We start from the raw sequence: 13,928 nt of genomic DNA, 5'->3' as shown, positions 1-13,928 counted from the left end.
ACACCCCTTGGTGGGACCTTAGGGAATGCCGCAATGTTTGTCTTTCTCTGGAGAAAATAAGAAGATCCTTTTCTCTTCTGAATGTCTGACAGTCATAAAAGCTGGACTAGCTTGGGAGAGAGGTCAGCACTTTAACCTCAAGTTAAAATGAGTACCTTCAGGATAACAACTGTATCTTTTATACATGTATATATATATATAGTATAGGCTAATTATTTTTAGTGGCTTGATTGAAATATGCAATCGCCTCAATCTTGTGTTGCTTCCTGAGACCAGACTTTGGCTACGTTCTCTTCTTACCACTTACTAATTTGTACAACTTCTCCCTCTCTCAGGTAGGTTGATTCATATTTGTTTGTGGCTGTGAATTGTGGATTAGGAAACTCCGGAAAGACTTGAAGCAACACTATTTTTCTGAAAAAAACAAAATATAGTTCATGTATATGTTTTCAGCTATTTCATACGTCTTTATCGAATCAAGAACAGGAACTTTGGGATTTTAATAATTATGCAAATGTGGCAATTCATTTTAAAAATGAAATATTATTCATTTTGCTTAAAATTTATAATAAATTTAAACTTAACCTGCCCATTTTCACTATTATATCACTCATTTTGTTCTCTCTGGGGAACTTCACTTTTGCTAGAACCAACGTAGTGTGTCTAGAAAATGATGTAAAACAAACCGATTTTGACAGGGTTTATAGATATGATAGAATGATAGAAATCCCAGAAAAAAATAGAACGGTTTTTTTTTTTCCAGATGGAAAGAGTGATCAAATATGCATGAAACAGAGGCACATAGAAAGGAATGACAGCCATACAAAATGAAAAGAAAATACGGGCTTAGATGCACCTTCACTGAAGACAGGTTTCTTGCAAAGATAGTTCTCTGCAATCTCACACTGGAGAAAAAAACTCTTCCTGGCAAGCAGTTCTTCTTAGCGGTTGGCAAGAAATTGAATAGAGCTCTTCACAACAGTGTCAAATATCTTCGGTTTCACTCTACTGTCACACACACTACCCACACAATGGTAATTGGTTCAACAAAGATGCTCTTATGATTGAATTAAGACTGAAATAATTTCTTCCTCTTCATAGTCCTGGGGAAAGGAACAATAGTAATACATACAAACAGAATTAGGCCATTCAGAAGGAAGGATTAGTTTTCTCATCTGATCTGAAGCATTCAGGCAATTCTTCGGGCAATACCTTTATTACTCTCAAGGGGAAAAAAAGTGGCTAACCTCTAATACAGTGAAAATTGTATATACATTGTGCTCTGAATACAGTACGCTTTTACACAACAAAATAAAAACATTTATTGCAGTAGGAATTCCATTTGACTACCAGTTGGCAGAACGGCTTCCAGTTTTGACAGGAATCTCAGTGACTTTCCATCTGGGTCTAACTGGTAAATACTGACATTGAAGAGAAGGAGTCAGACTAAAACTAGGCAAGCCTTGGAGGCCTCCTTTATCTCTGCAGAAAATTTGAAAATAAAAAGGGTGTTGAAGTCATATCTTTGTAGTTTGAATGGTTGTGTTACGATCTATTACAAGAAGGATTACTCATTCATATCAGCTAAGAAACTAATTAAGGAGTTAATGTATGGTGGTTTGCAGCTGAGATGGAGGTTGGAGAGACATTTTGATTCCGAGAGAGTTTCTGGTGAGAAGTCTTGCTACAAATATTACCTGTGGAAACATAAATGTATTTGCTCAAATATTAAGGTATATTTTCTCTGAGAGACTAAAGCCATTGCTTCTGTTTGGAATAAAAACAGTGATATTTTAAAAATTTAATTCAAGTCTATTTCTCTCTCTTTTTTTTTGTATACTAGAAACTAAGAATTTAAGTTATATATTAATGTATATATTGGTTTCCTAGAGCTGCACAATAAAACAAAACTGGTGGTTTAAAATAACAGAAATTTATTGTCTGAAGGTTAGAAATTCAAAATCAGCAGGGTTGATTCCTTCTGAGAACTGTGAGGAGAATCATTTCCATGCCTCTCTGCTAGCTTTGCTGGATTGCTGGTAATCTTTGACTTGTGGATGCATCACTCCTTTATCTGTACATGGTGTTCTCTGTATTTCTTTCCCTTATATTGTCTTCCTCCAATGCCTATTTGTCTCTTATTTCTCTCTTGGCAAAAACACTAGTCAAATTGAATTAAGGCCCGCCATAATGATCTCATTTCAACTTGATTATTTCTGGAATGATTTTCTTTCCTAATATCAGGTCACATTCTAAGTTACTGGGAATTAGAATTTCAGTGTATATTGTTTTGTTTTGTTTTTTTTTTAGGGGACACAATTCAACCCATAACAATGTGTTCTCAATAAAGCTCCTTTTTAAAGGAAATGGTTTCCCAATATTATGCAGTGAAACATTGCCAGTTCACCTGATAGGAACTTTCTGAAAATATAGGCCCACGACACCTGAAAGTTGCTGTAGTTACTTACAGGTGTTTGAGGTGCTGATCACTTTGTAGACAGTGAAGCAATAACATTTCATCAAAGGTAGCTTTTCATAAAGTAGAAACTCCATCCATAGAGAAGGGATAGTAGACTACTTCTCTTATGTGTCTAGATTCAAAGGTAGCAGAAAAGAGACTGCTTGCTCCCAAGTGCTGTTCTCGGATAATATTATGTTAGCACCACTACCTAACATAAGACTTCTTTTGAAGTTCATACTCAAATGATCTTTTGAATTGTCTGCTAGCCTCTGTGGTCCATGCTCATGTACTATAATAGTAATTATTACTAGCTCATAGTAATTCTTTCTACTCCTTTCTTATTCCTGCTACTGCAATTAGTTTTACTGGAAATATCTGACCTATACATAGTTCACTGATTCTATTCACCCTGCCCTATTTACTAACCCATGCACACACATACATTATGACATCTACATACACATATAGAGATATAACTCCTCATTCATGTATATCAAAAGTCAGTATTTAGCAGGAGTTAATTTCTTCTTCATTCTAAATGATACTGTGATAGTATACTTGAAGATACCCTTGCGAAGTTCTTGTACACTAACTCATGTTCTTTCTTTACTTCAGTCAGTGCTAGGATGCTAAAAATGGTTTTGGGTTAAATTGTTTATTAAAATTTATAAATATTAAACTGGAAATAGACATTGGAAAGATAGGAAGAGGGAGAAACTCAAAACAGCAGATAAATTAGGAGGCTATTAAAATATTTGAAATAGAAGTAAAGAGTACTTGGGCAAGAGTAGAAAGGGAAAATTCAAAGAACAAAATGGATTACAAAATTTCTTAAGGTATAAAAACCTCAAAACAGCAGAAGAAGGGGCAATGAGTTCTGTTTTGAACTTTTGTAGTTCTAGGAACCAGCAGGTACATGTTTAAATTGTAGTTATATATTTGGGAGTCAATTATGCAAATATGAAGCTATGAAAATTAAAAGGCATACATAATTAAAACATAAGCAGAGAAAAAACTTCAAGGGCAGAGCATTGAAGAATACATGCATGATTAGGACAGAAAGAAAAAATGACTAAGGTTTAAAAAATGGCTCTTAGAAAGGAGGAGGAATCAGCCCTGGCCGGCTGGCTAACTGAATAAAGAATCAGCCCAACGTATGGATGTCTCAGGTTTGATTCTTGGTCAAGGCACGCAGGAGGAGCGACCATCTGCTTCTCTTCTCCTCCCACAGCCAGTGGCCCAGTTGGTCCAAGTGTCAGCCCCAGGCAGTGAGCATAGCTTGGTTGATTTGAGCATCAGCTCCAGATGGAGGGTTCCAGGTTGATCCTTGTCAGGATGCATGTGAAAGCCTGTCTCACTATCTTCCTTCCCCTCACTTAAAAAGAGAGAAAGAGAAGAAATCAATTATAAGAAAATCTAGTGTGGAATTTTATGGAAAGGTAACCAAACATTTTTTGTTTGTTTGTCTCAGGGGCTATTTCATGTATTTACAGCATCCAGCAGAACTTACAAAAAAAAATCAGTATTCAATACATGCCTATTGGATTGAATCCTTGGGGAAAGAAACTTAATGAAACTCTCAGAATCTAAAAATTGTAAGGTGTGTATCTGTACTATCTAGTCATTAAGTTTAGATTTAAAAATAATGGTTCTATCTTGCAGTCCTCCCTGGGATGCTACAATAAAAGATTATTACCTTGGTCACCCCTGGTCCTTATGACTACAGTGCAAAGTAGGTGCTACAAAGCCTGTTTACAGCAAAGGAGTTGGAGTTCAGAAATAGTAAGTGAATGGTGGAAGCTCTGGATTCCACTGGGTGCACCTGCCATGGGCACCTGTCTTCTTTCTTCATGCTGTGTTGAGCAACTCTGGTGGCAGACAAAACCAATCTGCTCCTGTAACCACCCTTGAATATTTAAAAACATTTTACTCTTACATTTTTAAGTCAATCTTTTCTAGTTATTTAAATTATAAATATTATTGTTATCCTCCTTCATAAGATTTTTGAACACATTCATAAAGATCATTAAAATACTTTGATTGAATAATAATAAAAGTTAATGTATATATATGCTTTATTCATGACACTCTCCTACATACTTTACATATACTAATTTATATAATTCTTAGAACAACCTAATGAAATAATATGTTATCTCCATTTTGATGAAATTGGCACAGAGAGTTAAATTATATATTAGTCCCACAGTTGTAAGTTTAAAATAATCATTCTGTGATGCAAAGTGGTTTGAAAGACATTAAGTCTAACCCATGAAATATGACTAGGAATAACAAAAAAAGTTAGTAAAAATTAATTTGCCTTAAGTCTTTTCATAAGTAGATGACTATAAATTTTAAATTATATAAATGAATGAAAATTCCAGTCTATTGATGGAGAGAAATAGCCACTGTGTCATCACTGTATTCATGATTTGGTATAGCAGTTGATCCCACAGGGACCTCAGCATATATGGAAAGATACCAGAGTTCAACTGAGAAAGCAGAACTAGTAGGATCTCTCCCTCCCTCTCTCTCAGCTTCTCTCTCGCTCTACCTATAGGTCTATTTCTATTGCATTTCCTCATTTCTATGTATATTTATGTCAATATCTTATCTATCTATCTACCTAACTTAACTGGCTATTTAAATTTATTATAGGGAATTGACTTATAATTTTAGGGCCTAGTTAAGTAAAGCAGATCCAAAGTGTGCAGGGCAGGTGGTCAGGGAAGGAAGACCATGAGCGGGCTGGAACCCCGTGGGCATCAGCTATGGTTTATTGTCCACAGGTAGGAGTCTCAACTCAGGAAAAGCTTAAGCTCTTTTTAAAAGATCTCCCAAGTGAGAAAGTCTGGCCCACCCAGAGTATACAGAATAGTTTCTCTTTTAACTAATTAAAGCCAACTGATTAAGGACTTTAATCAGATTTGCAAAATTTTATCATAGCAACACCTGGATTAGTTATGCTACAAAATGGCCACTATCTCTTCCTTCCTCCAACTGTTTTGAGAGAATATTTTTTTGCAGCCTTGTCAAACCAGAAACATTTTAGAAAGGGAATTCTCGAAACTGTCCTTCAGCTTAGGCAAGTAGACACCTCAAACACTATCACTGGCAGTGATAGGTATGATGATATGCATTTTGCCACACTTTGTTGCCTGCTCACATTATTTGTAGGATGATCCACTCGAAATATATCTGATAAAACAAGATTAAGAAGGACAAGATGGCCTGACTAGGTGGTGGTGTAGTGGGTGGAGCGTTGGCCTGGGACATCGAGGACCCAGATTAGAAACCCCGAGGTTGCTGGCTTGACCATTGGATCATAGACATGACCCCATAGTGGCTGATTTGAGCCCAAATGTCACTGGCTTGAGCCCAAGGTCACTGGCTTGAGCCCAAGGTTGCTGGCTCAGCTGGAGCCACTTGATCAAGGCAAATATGAGAAAGCAATCAATGAACAACTAAAGTGCTGCAACTATGATTTGATACTTCTCATCTCTCTCCCTTCCTGTCTGTCTGTCTGTCTGTCTCTCTCTCTGGCTAAAAAAAATTTTTTTTTTTTTAAAGAACTTTATTTATTTATTTATTTTTTAATTTTATTTATTCATTTTAGAGAGGAGAGAGAGAGACAGAGAGGGAGAGAGAGGAGAGAGAGACAGAGAGAAGGTGGGGAGGAGCTGGAAGCATCAACTCCCATACGTGCCTTGACCAGGGAAGCCCAGGGTTTCAAACAGGCGACCTCAGCATTTCCAGGTCGACGCTTTATCCACTGCGCCACCACAGGTCAGGCCTAAAAATTTTTTTTAAAAAGGGCAAGATAAAAGCATAAGGAAAATTATGATTACTATATTAATATTGACATATTTTAGATAGGTGTAAAACATGTACAGTTATTAGATATAGTCACAAATACTTAGACATTTTGTACTATAATAAAAACAACTGTTCCTACCTTGCTTAGATCTTGGGCCCTTTAAATAGAACATATTGGGTCACACTTTTCCTGCAGCAGATATCAAATTCATATTTTTATTTTGAAAATAAAATTACAATTTGTATGTTCTCTGAAACATTTAACTTTGATTGGTAAAATTTGGGGTGATAGATAATAAATGTGTCTGGAAAGAGGAAAATAACATAGAGTATAATAATTTTAATAAGTACCATTTATTGTGGGTCTACTATGTACTGACACTTATGTTCATTATCACTATTATACAACCTTGAAAAGTCACTTAGCTGAAAAATGGCTGACCTAGGATTTAACTTAGTTCCGACCTAGTCTTTATTCTGTGTGCTTTTAACTATAGTATACTGCCTCTCAAATTACTTTCAGATTCCACTACACTTCCCTATTTGGTGAGTGCCTTTCCCTCTCCCTTTTCTTAGCACTCCCTCTCAGGATGAACTTTAAGCTGTTTTATTTATTTATTTATTTATTTATTTATTTATTTATTTATTTATTTATTTATTTTACAGAGACAGAGAGAGAGTCAGAGAGAGGGACAGACAGACAGGAACGGAGAGATGAGAAGCATTAATTATTAGTTTTTTCATTGCGACACCTTAGTTGTTCATTGATTGCTTTCTCATATGTGCCTTGACTGTGGGCCTTCAGCAGACCAAGCAACCCATTGCTTGAGCCAGCGACCTTGGGTCCAAGCTGGTGAGCTTTGCTCAAACCAGACGAGCCTGTGCTCAAACTGGAGACCTCAGGGTCTTGAACCTGGGTCCTTCCACATCCCAGTCCGATGCTCTACCCGCTGCGCCACTGCCTGGTCAGGCAAACTTAAAGCTGTTTTATAGGATGGTTGATATTTTATGCCTCTTCACTGACTGTGGAAAGTAAGAATTTCTTTTTCTTGGTCTAGGACTCTTGGTCATTGGTGAGTAAACTGGCAGAGAGGGCAGTTTGAGAGCAAAGGTTCCTTCAAAGTACCATTGAATCCACTCCAAGTAAGCAGCTGCCCACCCCTAAGCCACCCCTTACTCTTTCCTCAGGGACTTGACATTGAAATCAAAGTAATATTGCTAAATCCATTGCTAATCTAATTTAATCTTCCTAACTAATGTTCTTTTAAGCTGTTTTAAGAGATCTTGGCATTCTCAACTGGCTAGTAATTTATAAAAATTCTAACTCCCACTCTCTTAACAGCCAAGCTATCACAATATTTTCACACGTAAATATAACTCTGAGTGGATCAGAAAAAAAAAAAAAACCTACCCTCATTTGATGAAAAAAGCTTCAGAAGATTATATGCTATGTTAAATTAAGTCTCACTTATGTCTGTATTGAAAAAAAATTCAGTTGTCGAAACCACTTTACTTTCTGTTTATTTAAAGGAAAACGACAGGAATTTAATCAGCTCTTATATAGGAGGATTTTGGGAAGAAAAGAAATTAGGTGTGTAGTTTGACTTGCAGTATAAGAGAAGAGAAAAATGAAAGAATAAAACCCTAAAGTTAGAATTGGAAATCTGTAGCTAATTACTCGGTGTCAGATAATTTATGGCAGTATGAGAAGTGGCACACAATTGTGGGACCAAAAGGAGGAGGAGCCCAGCAGGGCACCTGTCAGCACCATCCCAAGCAGCTGGAGGGGCATATCTGCTGTGCGCAAGCCTGCATTGCCTGCTTTGATTGAAATGCACTCGAAGCAATCAGCAGCTGGGTCTTAGCTTATTATATATAATTTATGGGTATTTTTATGCCTTTGTAATGATCACAATTTCGAGGACCCAATTTCTCTTTCCCTGCTTTGTCACCCACTTTTCTGTGTTGCTGGCCATTCAATTCACTCGGTCGTTTTTAAGTTTCCTCATTTGCAAGAGGAGAAACGTTACACATGTGACTTTCCTCTCTCAGACTGCTGGGAAAATTAATGGAATAAAATGTTTAAGGACTACTGGAGTCCTTGGAAACAAGATGCTGCATACGCCCACTATTTTGTCCTTTTTTATCACCTCTTAGAGGGAAAATGAAGTAAAAGGAGCAGAGCTGGGGCTTGGGTTAGAGCAGGTAGAATTCAGGGACTGAAACTACCCCCTGGGAAAAGAGGTCCTCTTATTTTGGAACAGGTTTTCTTGTCAAGGACCTTGAAAATGTGATCCTGAACATTTCCTTTTCCTAACTGATCCTCTGCATGAGGTGTTTCTTCCTAAAGTGCATTGTTATCTCATAGTTTCCTTGTGGCACATAATGTATATGCTTTTCTCAGTGACTTACAGAAAACAGAAGACTCTTAAAAGTTAAAAGTGGCAAGATAAAGTGTGCAAGATAGCACTTGCATAAAAAATACACAAGTAGCTTCTATAAATTATATTCTTTCAAGGAATAAAGCTCAAATGTTCGAGTCTAGGCTTCTGAAATTGTAGACATACCTAACAATATCAAAGCAATTCTGTTGGTCAGAGTAGAGACTAGGAGATGCTTCTGCCTGTATCACTGGTGTGACGAGACATGAAGAATTCTCAAGGGAGCCACTCAAACCTATTACCTGGAGTTCCAGGGGCAGGGCTGCCTACAGCAAACCCAGAGGAGCTAAGTCTTTATTGCATGGTTACTATCTTCCTCACACTTACATGCATTATCTTGTTTAATCTTCACAACAACTCCATTATTTTCCTCATTTCCAAAATGAAGTTAAATAACCTGCTTGGGTTTACACAGTAAGGATATAGAAAAGCCTGGATTAAAGTAATCTGGAATACATCTGTGCCTATCTTTGCTATTTTCTGTTATGAAAAGGAGTTTAAAAGATGGTCACATATCCAGTGAGTGTGCTTCTGTTATGTGGATAGGGGACTAACTCCTCTACTAGGCTGTAGGCTCTTTCAGAGCAATGAATGTGTCTTATTCTTTTTGTGGGAAACCCAATCTCAAGCCCAATGTCTCTACATAGAGAGGGAGGGAGAGGGGGAGGGAGAGGGGGAGGGGCACAAAGAAAACCAGACAGAAGGTGACGGAGGACAATCTGACTTTGGGTGATGGGTATGCAACATAATTGAATGACAAGATAACCTGGAGATGTTTTCTTTGAACATATGTACCCTGATTTATTGATGCCACTTCATTAAAATTAATAAAAATTTATTAAAAAAAAAAGAAATGTTGTCTTCAATAGATGCCTGCAAACAAGATGTTATCTCCTTTATGTAGACAAGAAAACTGAAGTTTTAAGGCAATAAGCAATGTGTTCACAATCCTGTGGCTGGTAAGGAGCAAAGCCAGGATTCAGCCCAGAACTTCTGACTCTAGTCCATGACTCTTCTTCCATGATACTGCAGTTCCTCTGCTTTTTTCCTCTTTGTTTCTAGGTTTTTAATTTTGTAAGGTGTTTGATCAGACCCTAAGCTCTGTAGGAAAGTTGTAGAATACACTATGTGCACTGAATCAGTAGGTACCTTTAATCTTCAAATTACAGACAGTTAAATAGAGATCTGTTGAGCTTCTATGAGGTACCAGGCATAATGTTACATTACAATTTTGTTTAATTTAATTTTAAATATTCCATGATGTAGTGGTGACTATGGTTTCATTTTATGAATGGGAAAACCGATGTTGAGAGAAGTTACTTGTTCATGGTCATCCAACGATTTAAACTCAGGTCAGCCTGACTTTAAAACCCAAATTTATTCAACTACCTCCAAAAAGGGTGACATCGTACAATATTTTGCAAAGTTTTATTTTAATTGAACGATACAAAAAATAACCAAGACTATTTCTATTTTTCTTAAGAGAACCAGTTTTTAAGTTCTTTTGTATTTGTAAACTACACTGTCAAAATAATATTTTCATTGAGATATTTGAGTGTGATCACTACTTATTAATAAAATAAAATGAAAAAGGATAAAAGCTTGAAACATGAACAATGGTCCTTTAGAGAATTCTTTGTTTGCATTCCTTTGTCCTCTGTCTAGCCTTAGAAGGTCCACCCTCAAAGACCTGCCAGCTCTACTGCAAGTCTCACCTTCCTCCCAGGGTCAGATAATCACAATGTTCGTGTTTCCATCCACCTGGCCTTCTTGATGCAAATCACTGACATTCTTGCTTTCAGTAAGTGCTAGTAAGTTCAGTCCCTTTCTGCCTTTTGCTTTAGCTCACTCTTCTTTTTGTCTATAGAGACTTAATACCGGCACTTTAAGAGAAACTCACTGTCAAATTGCAAGCAGATGCCACCTCTGACTCTGCTGCTGTTGGCCAAAAGCCTAGGCCAGTGACAGTTGGGCTAGAATGAGATTCCTGGCACACCTGGAAAGAAGCATGTTGGGGCACAGAGGTGATGGAGACAAATAAACATTATTGCGGAAGCAGAGTGGAGTAGCAGCTGGTCTGTGAAGGGTGTCATTAATGTTCTAAGAGGATCTAAAGTCGTGCTTGATGAAACTTACAACCTGAGAATTTATTTTTATAGTCGCCTTTAGCATAAAAAGATGAGATGTAATGTGTCTTCCAGGTTGTCAAAAATTTAGAAATTTTAAACATTTGCTTCCTTGATTTGGGGTTGTGGACCATGGATATTATGTACATGTGTGTATCTGGGTCGTCTTAAATAATCATGCTCACCTCCTGAAGTAAATGCTCAAAACTTCCTGGATCCCAACATGTTCACTGGTGTTCAGGGGTAGAAAGAAAGGAAAACTTCTAGCTCCTGCATATTTTCATTGACAGAGCCCTGGAAGCATGCCTGCTGAGCCTGGAGACATACTGCCTTCAGAGACTGGCTAAAAATAGCGTGTCAGGCTGCTGCGTCTTCTGGTTAGGGAGCTGGATGTTGGAGCCTACAGGAAGTCTGGTGGGACTTTTCTACTTGCTTAAGCTGGAGGGCTTTGGGGTGGGGAAAGAACAGTCATTGATATTACAATACTTCCCCAGAGCTATAGTTGGCCAATTACCATGACCAAATTGAAGTGGGGTCTGTTGTGTGGTTAGAGCTCTTTTGAATACTTCTTTCATTTAAAATGAAGATGTGTGTATTGAAATCAAGCTGTATTATCTTGCTAAACCAACATAACAGGGACTGAGTCATCTCCTCTGTCCCAAACTTGTGTATTAAGATTTCCTCTGTCTTAGCTCTTCTTCTGTAGAAGATAATTCTGTTCGCTAGCACTTCACTCAGACCAAAAATAAAAAAATTTATGTGAAGCTGACCAGGTTGACACATATGCATAGGCATTCTAACTTCTGAACACCAGCAGCCCTTCTCTAGAGCTCCAGCTGACCAGAGGAAGATTGTCTTCTCACAGGTATCGGTGTCCAATTCATTCATAAACTTAGACATTTACTGTAATCTTAGGTGGGCAGACTCTGGATTCAGACTGGTACCTTTCAAATCCTTTCCTGGTACTAGCTGGGTGACTTTGGCTGAATCACTTAAACTGAGCCCAGTTTGAAAGAGAGATACTAATTTCTATCCCATAGACCATGGCGATGGAGGGTGTTAGGCTCTGGTGGGTACTGTGGATATGTAGCACTCTCAAAACAGAGATGGCAGCCTTGGCTGTACCCTGCCTGTTGTTCTTTGTCTGCTAGCTGCTGATTTTGCCACCAGCAGCATTACTACTGAGCTGAATAGACAAGAGTAAATGGGACCAGCATACATATTAATCAGAAGGACTTCATAGTAGCTGTCTCTACTCAACCAACACAATATCCATCCCTGGAAATATTTAGGAGAAATTTCAGTTGCAGGAAGGACATAATGCAAATGGGGATGAAGATTAATAAATACTGTATTTCAATTATCATTAACGTTAGCTATTATGTTTTATATACCTAGGGTTCTTGTGACCCATGAAACACTTGTTTCATATGTTTACTTCTCAGCCCATCCTCAGTTGTTCTATGTACAGTCATTGTTTTGACTACAGAGCTTATATAAGGTGGAAAATTAAGTCAAATCATGTGATTTTCAGGAATTATTGGCTTTTTTTATTTTGTGTTCCTGCCTCTCCTTCTAGAACAGTGGTTCTCAACTTGTGGGTTGCGACCCTGGTGGGGGTCGAACGACCAAAACACAGGGGTTGCCTAAAGCCATCGGACATATTTATTATACAATACATTTTAAAATAAAATATGTATTTCTGATGGCTTTAGGCGACCCCTGTGATTTGGTCGTTCGACCCCCGCCAGGGTCGCGACCCACAGGTTGAGAACCGCTGTTCTAGAATTTCACTTTCATAGTAGGATAGGTTCATTTAATTTAAGTTGAATGAAGAACAGGCAAACAAATAGAAAAGTAGATCCAGGTCATCCAAACTGAAATTGTTTTTGGGTTATCTATGAAATATCTTTGACCTCTTTTTGTTTCTACAGCTATAAAATGAAAAAGTTACAATAAATTTTATAATTATAAGGAATTTGAGCAAAGCATTATAAAGTACTTTTAAAATTATAGTCATACTCACCTTAATTTTTAGCTTTTAGCATAAAGTTAGTAGAAAACAAGCAATTAAATGGTTTGTTTGATGAGTAAAATAATATTATATGTAGTATATTGTTCTTTGTTTACCTAAGAAATTCTGTTGTGGAGCAGAAAGAACACTTAATTGGGAGTCTGGAAACTTGAATTAATTCTAGCCCCAGCCTGACCTGTGGTGGCGCAGTGGATAAAGCATTGACCTGGAATGCTGAGGTTGCTGGTTCAAAACCCTGGGCTTGCCTGGTCAAGGCACATATGGGAGTTGAAGCTTCCTGCTCCTCCTCCCCTTCTCTCTCTCTCTCTCTCCTCCCTCTAAAAAATGAATAAATAAATAAAAATAATTCTAGCCCCAGAATGACCTTGTATGTCCCTCACTTCCCATTCAAAGGAGCTGATGCTCCCGCGTTCCTCTTCCATTGCTAACACATTAATGATTTTACTTAACAATGTAGCAGAATTATATAGATTTCCTCTGAAATCTAATAAAGGTCCAGTGGTTTTGGGGTGGGAGAGGAGGAGAAGGAGAGAGAGAAAGATGTGGAGAAGAGGAAGAGAAGGACATATGAAGAGGAAGAAGGAAAAATAAGGCTCATTTAGATATCATAAGGCAGCACCAGCCCCACGTGAAATTCTGAAGTAAGAATGGTTGACTTTGTACTCACTGATTTTTATTTATTCAGTTCCCAACTCCTGTGCTTCTGTCTCCAGCTGTCCATATAAACAATGTCTAGCTGGTGTTCTAATCTTCCCAGCTTCCCAAGGTCTGCCCTACCTCAAAAGGCTCCATAGTCCCAAATCTCTTTCTCTCCCTATCCAACCACCCACACATCTGAATTTAGCTGCAAATTGGGAGAGACATAATTAATTCACTCCTAAATGAGTGTAATTTAATCATCAATCCTCTTTCAGACACTCAATTATATATTTTTTAAAAAGGGTGCCTGCAATTAGCATGTTAGGCAGAGAACAAAGTAAAAGCAAAATCCAAAATACGTGAGCAGAGTTGCATGGCGACCACCACAGTGGTCCAGGACCCCTGGGATT

This window comes from Saccopteryx leptura, chromosome 4 (assembly GCF_036850995.1).
Source record: "Saccopteryx leptura isolate mSacLep1 chromosome 4, mSacLep1_pri_phased_curated, whole genome shotgun sequence".
Lineage (NCBI taxonomy): Eukaryota > Metazoa > Chordata > Mammalia > Chiroptera > Emballonuridae > Saccopteryx > Saccopteryx leptura.
Note: the sequence above shows the minus strand (reverse complement) of the source record.